Source organism: Elephantulus edwardii, unplaced genomic scaffold, assembly GCF_000299155.1.
Source record: "Elephantulus edwardii isolate Elephantulus edwardi_28Jun2011 unplaced genomic scaffold, EleEdw1.0 scaffold00100, whole genome shotgun sequence".
Lineage (NCBI taxonomy): Eukaryota > Metazoa > Chordata > Mammalia > Macroscelidea > Macroscelididae > Elephantulus > Elephantulus edwardii.
The window spans coordinates 5200288-5212194 of NW_006399850.1; positions in this window are offsets into that span (position 1 = coordinate 5200288).

Consider the following 11907-nt stretch of genomic DNA (forward strand, 5'->3'; position numbering starts at 1 on the left):
TCGACTTGATGCTCAAAAATGACTGTTCTTTGCTTCCTCACGAGCACCTTTCAATGTCCTCAGCTGCTCAACCCATATGCATTCCGTTGAAACTCAGGAAAAGATTCTCTGTTTTGGTTCTGAATTAACAGAAATAGAGAATGAAAAAACAAATCAATATATATTTAAAACAATCTGTTAACTTTCTCAAAGTCTTTGCATTTTAAACATATTTTCAGTTGTGTATTTTTTCCTGTAACAAAGGGCATAGAAAGAAAGGACAGATTAAGTCCCGGGGTGGATTGGAGTAAGTTTGCTTTATAGGGTGGCAAACTGATTAGAGAGAATAGCAAGGAGGCAAGGAGGTGAAGGAGGAGGAAAAGGAAGGGGAGGAGAGGGAGAGCACGTTGATGTGGAGAAATAGGGAGGACGGTATGCATCTGAAGGCTGTAAGATCTCATGACTACTGTGGTCTTCAGAGCTAGAAAGGGCCAATGCTTCACCTAGCAAATGGGCAAATCTGCTGCTAAGAACCTCTTTGAAGTGCTAAAGAGCAAGGATGTCAATTGAATTTACTTTCAGTAGATTCATATGCATTTGAACATGAGAGCGCAGATAAGGAAAAATGAAAATGAACTGGTGCCTTTGAATTGTGGTGTGGGGGAAGAATATGGAATATACCACGAACTGTTCAAAAGTCAGAGAAATCTGCCTTGAAAGACGTGCAGCTAGAGTGCTCCTCAGAAGTAAGGGTGGTGAGATTTCCTCTCATAGTCTGTGGGCATGTTATCAGGAAGGGCTAGTTCCTGGAGAAGATCATTAGACTTGAAAAAGTAGAAAAAGACAAAGATCCTCAAGGCAATGGTTTGACATAGTACTGCAATAAAGGACTTATACACAGCATTGATTGAGGATGGAATGTGATTGGGCAGGACTTCATTCTGCTGTTCTTGGGGTTGCAATGACTCAACAGCATCTAACGATAGCAATCTCTCCATCGAGACCTAACACATTCAACTTTCTGGTTTCTGAGATACCCTCATGCAAAGTGAAGCTCAACACAGGTTAAATTGACGGGGAGTGCAGCTCACTATCATGCCAACCCAGAGCATTATCTGCGTACTGTTCAGAGAGTTGGGTTCTGTACAATTTTGAGCTTCTAGAACACTTAAGAAATGGTCAGTCCCTGGAGTTAGTGGACTAAATCATGTAAATGGGGCATGGAATACTTTTCTACTGAAAGAACTAAAATCATGATGACAGCGCCAAATGACCCTATTGAGAAACCCCTAAGAGCATCCTACAGAAAAGCACATCCAAGGCAAGGTTTATGGACTGGAACACTGAGTCAGCTCTTCAGTTGGAATAACTGCAGAATGACTTTGAATGGAATGTTCTAATCTCCACTCTCTTACCATTTGTTAAGACTTCCTTGCCATTAAGTCCCACCAATGAGTATTTACTGTCTACAAAAACTTTTAGAGTTTCTGGACTTTATTTAAGGCGCTCTAGTGGCATAGTAGTGAAGAACTGCACTGCCAACCCAAAAGTGGTCAGCTCAAATCTACCAGTTGCTTGGTGGAAGAAAGGTGATTCATTGCCTCTGAAAATCCACTGGAGGGGCAGTTATGAGTCAGTTCTGACTCAACAATACCAAATAACAAGAGCAGCAGTATTTTATTTAAGTGTACTTCTGCTTCTTTGTGGGCCACAGTGAATCTCGGGATGAAAAGAATAGGTAGCTTAAAAATTGTAATCTCTACACCTTTACCTCCAGGCTGAAAATAAAATGAATGGCAAGATCTACTGTAGGGGATAATGAGTTTGATCATCAGAATGTACCGGTAGATAAAAACACTGGACCAGAATTGACAGTATACTGGGGCTGGTGAGACAAAATTGAATGTCAGCAGTTAATTGCAAAGCCAGAGGCCATTATACACTGGCAGCAAATACCATAATGATTCTGTTTTAAAACTGTTCATGGAATGGGAGATCAGTGGGCTCTCTCCTGCCCACCTCAGAGAGTGCTGCCTTTGCTGGCTGGGGAGACAAGAGTGGGACAGAAATGTAAGAGACCTCGGCCCAGTGACAGTACCTCCAGGTTTCTAATCATATATTCATTCTTAACAAGGGTGTGGAGGTCCAGAACTAGGACTTAGACTGTCCAGTCTTATCCCATTGGTCCTAGCTAGGTTTGGGATTGTGGATCCATTAAAGTGATGGAGCCAGACAGCAACAAGGACAACATTATCAAGACTTTTCAAAGCCATGATTCATAGCAACTGAGGTTTCTGATTTTATCCCATGGCAGCAAGATCCAGGTTCCCTCATTTGCACATTTGCATGTAAGAGTCAAGGGGTTAAAGAACCAGCACAAAAGAAAGATACTGCTCTTCTGATTTTGGACTTTGACAGAACTGAAAGGAAAGGAAGTGGTGCTACATGTTGTAGGGATTGTGGGAGCAGAAAGAAGAAAAGGAGAAGATAAAATTTGTCACATGAAGTCTTCATCTTCTTGTAGCTCCTCCATTATAAACACCAATGTCTGCTAGATCATCTTCCAGCATTTTAGCATTTTTTTTCTTTATAAAACATGCTCATCAAACTGTACCAGTTAACTACAGCTTGGAAAATTGTTGTATACAATTATGACATCCGCAATGTTTCATAAAGCAACTAATTTAATAAAATCACTATTGTGATGAGGGGGAACCAATAAAAAAACCTTGATGGAGCCTCTGGGGCAGGCTTGAGGATGGGATTTGGATGACAGCAGAATATTGTGGTGTAGGAGAAGAGTACTGAATTTCCCATGGATTGCCAAAAGAACAAACAAGTCTTGTCTTGAAGGAAGTGAAGCCGAGGTGCTCCTCAGAGGCAAGAGTGGTGAAATATCACCTCACATACTTTGAGCATGTTATCAGGAGGGCCTAGTCTTTGGGAAAGGACACCAGGCTGAGAAAGATAGAAAGTCAGCAAAAGAGAATAAGACCTTCCACAAGGTGAATTGACACAGTGTCTATAACAATGGGCCCAAGCATCATGGAGATCTTGGGAATGGCACTGGATAGATCTGTTGTTCACATATGAGTTGTCATATGTTGTCACTATGAGTTATAGTCAATAGGGTGATCACTAACAACAATAGCTGTAGAATTTGTTATTGTTGTTGTTGTTGCTGTTATGTGCCATCAAGTTGCCTGTGACTCATAGCAAGCTATCATCGTACAATAGCTCTGAAGCCCACTCTGTCCTGAGCCAGTCTCACTGACTTTGACACACCTATCCCCTTGGCCTTAGTTACTGTATCAATCAATCTCATCTGGGGTCTTCTTCTCCTGAGCTGTCCCTCCATCCTTCCAAACATGATGACCTTCTCCATGAATCGTTCCCTCCTGGCCACATGCACAAAGTATGTGAGACAGAGGTTCAAAATCCTAGCCCCTAAGGAGAAATTTGGTTTCATACTCTCCAAGACATTTGTTTTCTCGGCAGTCCATTGTATGTTCAAGACTCTTCTGCAGAACCACAACGCAAAGACATCAATTCTTTCTCTATCATCCTTAGTCATTATGCAGCTCTCTGATGCATAGCAAGTAACTGCAAAAACCATGAACTGGATCAGGCACACCTTAGTCTCTAGACTGACATCATTGCTTCTCAGTACTGTAGAAAGGTCCTTGACAGCAGATTTACCTACTTCCTGACTGCTGGTGCCAAGAGTGTAGCTGTGGGATTACAGATCTGTTAAACTGATGGAGCCTCTGAGAACACCCAGAGAATGAAATTTACAGACTTTCAATTCTATTCCTCACTCCAGCATAATAGATCATATGATTGTGTGATTCAAAGTGGCCCATGCCAGGCCATCTCAGTTCACTCATGGCTAGGACTTTTATATTAATGCATTCAATTTCATTTTTTTGCAACTTTTAATTTTCCTACATTCATACTTCATGTTTTCTACATTCCAATTATTAAAGGATTCTTGCAGATGTTTCTCATAATTTTGAGTAACTTCCAATCTACTCTCATTCCTAGGAGATAGAAGACATCTTGTTGAGTGACCTTGGCTTCGAAACTTCCCAGTTGGTCATTCTTAGCCCAAGGACTCCCTGACTTACTTAACCTTCCTGAGACTCTGTAGAATTCCAAGTAACTTCCCTTTACCCTTCCTCTCTCTCCTTCATATAGGATCAGACTTGAATTGTGCTGTGATTTTTTTCCAGTTTTCAGGCATCTTTCCTGCTTTCTTTCACAGAGACATCTTTCCTAGTAAAGGCTTGAAATTTTAATCCCAACCTGGTGTCTGCTTCTCAGAGGACGTGGGTTACCAAACCTCAGTTCTCTTATTTGTGAAATGGAAATATTCTTTCATACCTCCCTCAAAGAACTGTTATAAAGAAACAACAGTCTTTATTCTTATTAATGCATAAGTAGCAGCACTAAAAACAATGCTTGGTAAATAGCAGGTGAACATATGGATCAGAGTTGTTCACTATTCTTGTTCTGATGGGTTGAACCACGATAGCCCAGACACTGACTATGTCTGTCCCCTGAAGGTATGAGGGTCAAAGTACAGAGGGCATATTCTCCACCTCATTCTTTGCTCTGTAATATCTAGCAAGTGAAATAGATATCAGACACATTTCTAGTATTTGGAGGAGCTCAGGGATTTTTTTCCAGGGTGATATAAAAATAACCAGGAAACTGAAAATCCCTTTTCTACGAAGTGTGGAGATCAGTTTTGCAGTCCTTTGAACTTTGTGTTCCAGTTAACACATCACCTTTCTCCATGATGCTAGAATTGTAGTCACACTCCCACTTGTCAAATGGCAAATTTGGGTTAAAAGAATAAGTAAGCAAATGAGAGAAAGTGGAGAAGAAGTCTTTCCTTTGTAGAAGAAAAAGCATGGTGATGCAACCCACCATCTAATAATTATTCCACTAACAAATAACACAAATGATTTCACTCCTTGCCTGGCACAGAAGGTGGAAATCTTGTTTTTATCAGATATATTCTAGACACCCAGGAGCCATAAAAGTCTGTATTTAATTAAGGAAAAGTAATTAAACTTAAAGATGTGAGTTATCTTTGAAGTACAAATGCATAACAAGGCTATATCAAAGGCTACATGTTTTCCAAGCAAGTAGACATTTTATAAAGGCCAATTTTGCACCAACGAAACTGGGTGAACAGTGACTAACAGTGTAAATATCAAGTCAGTTATCAGGAGCATTTTCCAAGACTGCTTTTACTAGTCACAGGGGGAAGGTGGGTTTTAAAAGAACAGTAAATCTTCACCACAGCTACCCTTTTCACTATGAGTTAAAGGCTTGTTTTCCTGAAGTTTGCCCTATGCACTTTTCTCCGTCAGCCATTTACCTTTTCTTTCCCTCTATCTTGCTACTTCACACATTTATCATTTTCATCAGGAAAAGAAAATAGTTTATTGTTCTCACACTTTCTTGTGACCTTGGACCAATCACCAGTCTTAGTTTATGCATGCGCCTGCCCAGCGGGATGCTAGCATAAATTCTCTCCTTGTCCAGGTGTGTGGCTGTCGTTTATATAACTGTCCTACAGCCAGATGGTCGAGTGACTTAGCACTCAGTCTAAATGTGTCAGAAACTTTAAACCCAGTTATGCATCCATTAGGAAAAGATTCACAGATGCTGGTTCTTAATATTCATTTTTATTCCAATTTGGCAGTTCCTTCCGAATGGAGCTAAACTGCAATTAATCTGAGGACAAGGGCTTTGAGGCATGAGTGTGGAAATGCAGGGAATTTTACCGAGCCCCTTCACTTTACTAATAAAAAACCTTAGAGTCAGAGGACAAGACTGTGCAGAGCTGGCTGATGTCCTTGGTGCTCATTCTGGTTGAGCTAAGCTGTGTCTGCTGCTGTTCATGGCTTCAGGGGGCCTTTCCCCTTAGAGCTGTGCAGTGGCTCACCTGCCACAGCTGATGATTGTTACTCATTGTTGTCCTGTTGCAACTAACTCATAGTTGACTTTCCAGTGAGTTTTTCAGAGGCCGTAAGTCACAGAGAAAGAAAATGCCCATTTTTCTCTTGTAAAGTAGCTGGTGGATTTGAACCGCCTGCCTGTGAGTTGACAGCATAGTTCCTTACCAAGTAGGCCTCCAGCACTTTCTGCCATAATTGGCAGTTAGAGAATGTGAGAACTTCCTGAAAGCTAGTCTTAGCTCAGTTTGCCTACATCTCATAGGTAGAAAGCAAGGTTAAAAGAGGTAGACACTTAGCCTATACATTCAGAGCTGGATGAAGAAATATCTGAAATATCTAAAGTGTTTACAAGCTGGGCAAGGTGAAAGCAGAACTGAAACACACTGCTCTCAATCGTAGAGTTTACAAAGGTACGCCCAATAATCTTCCTATCGTTTCATGCTTCAGTGAAATCATTTGGAATTATATTTGAACATTAAACCAAACCAATCTAAAACTATTGCCAGTGACTTTTTCTAATTTAAATATGGTAAACTTTTGGGGAGTTAAGGAGGAGTAGAATATTTGTATTCATTTCATCTCCCTTTCTGTATGTTCTTTCAAATAGCAAAGATTTGTAATTAGTTTATAAACCAGAAAGAAGTCAGATTCTCCCATGAGAAGATCTTTGTACTCTCAAGATGACTTCACTGAGGAAGACATGCCTATTGGTAAATTTTCATGACAGTAATTGTTCCTCTGACTTTAGAGTATTTAAGCCCATTCATGCTTGGCCCATAGAGGACGGATTAGGTAGATTTTAGAATCTATTTTGTGACTCAGGGCACTTTATTTGATCTTGGAATTAGAGAACTCAGCAAAGCATTTCCAGTTGTTTCTCAAAGTTACAAAAATGTTTCCTAAATGTGTCTCTCAACTCTTTGCCACAGAATCAGAACCAAGCTATGACTTACTTCCACTGAGTTTCTAAATCACATGGGAGATTGTTCATCTTTCTTTCATCCAGCCCCTGGTGGATTTGAACTGCCAGAGTGGTTGACTTTCAGACTAGTAACACAGGTGCCTATGAACTAGGACATGAATGTGCAAACAGGTGTGCTTAACTGACATTTGCTTTTTATTTTTAACTTAGTAATAATATTTAATGTCATTCCAGGCAGCAGCCTCAGAGAGTGAGTCGGTGAACTGGTCTGCTGAGCCTAAACCTCAAACCTGAATGCTACAATATCCTTTTTGTGAAGGAGGCACGTGTTCTGTCTTAAATCAAAGTCCAGAATCTTTAGTGGAAGCTGTCCAACTACTTAATCATTAGAAATAATTTAATTTCCCACCATAAAAGAGTTCCTGCCTTCTGCTACCTGCTGTATCCAGGCTCTGTCAAATATAAAAAGGCAGGGGGGGAAGATAAGAATCCCTTTTTTGCATAGAACCAATTGCTTTAAAATTCCTTTCATCTATTTCACAGGTTCAAAGAAGGTATTTAAGAAAATAATTCATTTCACAGAAAATATACCACACAACTGAGGAGAAACTTAGTTGCCCCCTGTCTTTAGAGGAGGAAACAGGACATTTAATCACAGGGCCAGAAGCATCTTTCTGAAAGTAAAGAATAGCACAGCCCCTCCCTGCCCCAGAGTAGAAAGCAGATGAAGAGCCCATAGTCCAGACCTGTGCTGCCTCTGGAGCCACACCAGCAGCAAGAGATTCTTGAATCACTGTTGACTAACACTTTATTAGGGAAGGAGAAGAGTGGGTGAGGCAAAAAATATCACCCAATGAAACCCAAGTTTTAGCCAAGCAATCCCAAGGCACAAATCCTCAATTAGTGCAGGTTTTGGTGTCGGTTCAGCAGTCAAATCCAAACCATCCAGCAAAATTTGCCCAACAGGATCTATTAAGTCGGCTTCTCAAGTATCCGACAAGAACAACAATATCTATCTGTGGCCAGCACCAATACATGAAGCCTCAGGTCACACTTTGCCACATTTTCTCCACAGCAATGCCATGGTCTCTTCGACACCAGGGTCTCATTCTTACCAGGATCTTGCTGCTACAAGTCTTGTTCATCTCAAGTCTTGCTCACCTCAAATATTGCTGCTTAGTGTGGGAAGCACTCTTTCTTTCATTCTAGACCCACAGTTGTTGGTAATTTGCAATTAAATAGTTGGAAAGCAGTGACTTAACTGTAACGGTTTAAAAAAAAAAGCACCAATTTTTAGGTTAATACCACACCCCACCCCTTTAAACTCAATCTACCCTTCTTAAACATGATGGATGAATGTCATAGTTGTGAGATGCCCTTTCACACAGCTCTAATTTCCATTGGTTAGGAACTCTTGAGAGTAAAATACTCATTGATTGGGCCTATTTCATTTTGCTTTTTGTTTTGAGGATTTATTTTTAGTGATTAGAGAAATAATAAAATAAGAAATGGTTCTTTGACAGTCTGAAGAAGAAAGGGACTGACTTGAAATTGTATTTGTTTTACACATGCTCCTAAAATTGTTTCAAAGTTTCTATGGTGTTAGAGCTTAGCATAAGTTTTGGTAGAATCAAGATAATTTTTTTAAAAAAAATTGAAAAAATTGCATACATTGAATTACAATGAACTGTATATTTTAACACAGTCTGACAATCTCTTCTAAAAAGCAAGTGTAATTCTATAATAGAAATATTTGTCATTAAACTAATAGTATAGGATAAAAGACATGATAATACATATTAACTATTAAAAAGTACATTTGATAAAATTCAGTAACTATTTTTAATATAATTCCTGATAGTAGGGGAAAAAATCCTCATAAAATACATACACTCTCTTTTTTATACACACAGACATACTTCTTAGGAATAAATGTTAAATATATTGAACTAGGAAACACGAACAATTTAATTATAGTAAGACAATCACAAATTTTATAATTACCGATGCTCTTATTTAGGTGCGTTGTTGATATGTGTCATAGAGTTGCCTGTGACTCATAGTGACCCTATGTACACCAGCACTAAACCCTGCTCTATCCTGTGCCAATCTTATTGTCTCTGATACACCTAACCCCATTGTCCCAGTCACTGAATCAGTTCTTCTCATCGATAGTCTTCCTCTCTTGTACTGTCCCTCCACACTCTCAAGCCATGATGTCCCTCTCCAAGGACTGGTCCCTCCTTGCAACATGTCCAAAGTATGTCAGATAGAGTTTCAGAATCCTTGCCTTCAAGGAACAGCCTGATTTCACCCTCTCTAGGACAAACCTGTGTGTTCTCCTATCAGTCTACAGTATATTCAATACTCTTCTCCAGCCAACAACCCAAAGGCATCAATTCTTCTTCTATCATCCCTAGTCATTGTCCAGATTTCTGCAAGTAATTGCAAAGATTGTGGCCTGAATCAGGAGCACCTTAGTCTCCAGACTGACACCACTGATCTTTAGTATTTTGGAGAAGTGTCTGACAGTAGACTTTCCCAATGCAATTTGTCTTTAAATTTCCTGGCTACTGGAACCAACAGAGTTGATTGTAGAGCCAAGAAAATTAAAACTGTTAACAATTTCAATCTCTCACCATCTATCATGATAGAGCAAATTGGCCAAGTGGTGAGAATCTTTGTTTTCTTGATGTTTAGCTTCAATCATATTGAAGGCTGTAATCCTTCAACTTCTGCAGCAAGCTTTTCAGGTCCTTCTCAGTTTCAGTAGCAGGGTTGTGTCTTCTCCATAACACATATTATTGATGAGTCTTCCTAGGTTTCACCTAGGTACAAACACGTGTTCTGGGATTCTCATTCTTCTCAGAGTAAATGACAGTTTGTTGTGATCCACACAGTCAAATGCCTTTGCATAGTCAATGAAAGATAGACATTCCTCTGGTGCTACCTGCTTTTCAGCCAAGATCCATCTAACATTTTCTATAACATTCCTAGTACCATGGCCTCTTCTAATCTCAGCATCCACTTCAGGCAGGTCTTGTTGATATTTTGTTCCTGTCATTTTGGATAATCTTCAACAGAATCTTGCTTGCATGTGATGTCAATGATGTTGTTTGATAAATTCCGCACTCTGCCAGGTCACCTTTCTTTGGAATGGGAACAAATAGGGACTTCTTCCAGTTAGTTTTCCAGGTGGTTGTTCTAAATTAGCATTTGCTAAAAACAAAACAGCAACAACAAAAAAATTTCAAACCTCCTCCCAATCTTTGGAAAAACTTAGAGTACAATTTAAAATAACCATAAATGTTTAATTAATAATTCCATAACAAAACTTTTGGTGGTCCTAATAGTTGTTGCGCTGCCAACCAAGGTAAACAATTTGAATCTACCAGCTGCTCCATGGTAGAAAATTGGGCAATCTCCTTCCATGAGATTAACGACCTCTGAAAACCCGTTGGAGGGTCAGCTATGAGTTTCAAGTTGATGGTATACGACAACAAAAATAATGCTACCCAACAGCACAATTTAAAGGCATCCATTCTTCTTTGGTCTTCTTTATTCTTTTTGAAAAATATTATGGTATATTTAGTGTGTCTTAATCTTTAAAACAATATCCTTGCTCTTTAGCACTTTGTTGAAGTCTTTGACAGCATATTTTTTAATCTCAGCATACCTTTTTATTTATTGATTGCTGCTACCATGATATCATAATATCATGATATCAAATAACAAACAAATTGATCTTGGGGGAAGTAGAATCAGGGTGCTCCTTAAAGGTGAGGGTGGCAAAACTCCCTCTCATAAACTTTGGCCATGTTGTCAGGAGGGCCCAGTCTGGGAAAAGTGGAGGAGTCAATGAAACGGAGTAAGATTCTCAAAGAAATGGATAGACGCTTTGTTGTCATAATGGCCTCCAGTATGGTGGGAATCGTGAAGGTGGCACAGGATAGACAAATGTTCTGCTTACAGGATAGAAAACTCAGCTGTTCACAGGGTTGTTACGACTCCACAGCATCTAACAACATTTGCTACAAAATGAGACATTTATTAAAGACCTGTAGCCAGAGGGCTATGAAATTAAAGATTTTTGGCAGATTTGAAAGTTGGAATCTATCCTGCTCCATCTGCATACAGAGGACATAATGGGATCATTATCTGATTGATTAAATGCCATTTTGGTTCTATGTAGCTGACCTAGCATTTCACCATATAAGATTAGCCACTCAAGTTTATATCCCTCCTTTCCTCTCCCCTTTGATTAATATTTTCTTTGGTGAAAATATACACAGAAAAATTAGTTTATTGACTTAATAATCAATAACATTGATTATATTTTCATGTTATGTCAACTTTCTTATTTCTGTTACAACTGTTTCACACCTATTAACCTTCTTGTCCTCCAACCTTCTCATCCATGTGTTAAACTAACTGCTGTTCATTTGGTCTTACAGGGATTTTCCTAAAAAGAATATACTGCTCTGAGTAATAATCTTTACTTTTGGAGATAAACTGTTACTTAGTTTAAAGGTGACTAAACTGTTGATTCACCTGCAACTTGTAGAGACAGCTCATTCAACAGCTCTGACCCCTGCTTTATTCTGAGCCTACCTTATTGTCTCTGACAAATCCACCCCAATTACCTCTATCACTGAATCAATCCACCTTATCAAGGCTCTTCCTATTTTGTGATGTCCCTCCACCCTCAAAGGCATGATGTCCCTCTCCAAGAACTGTTCCCTCCTTGCAATATGCCCAAAGTATGTCAGATGGGGTTTCGGACCCCAAGGAGCAGCCTGGTTTCACCTTTTCCAGGATGAACCTAATTGTTCTCCTAGCAGTTCATGGTATATTCAATACTTTTCTTCAGCACCACCGCTCAAAGGCATTGATTCTCCTTCTATCATCCCTAGTTATTGTCCAGCTTTCTGATGCATAGCAAGTAATTGCTAAGACCATGGCCTGATTCAGGTGCACCTTAGTCTCCAGACTGACATCGTTGCTCTTCAGTACTCTGGAGAAGTCCTTGACAGC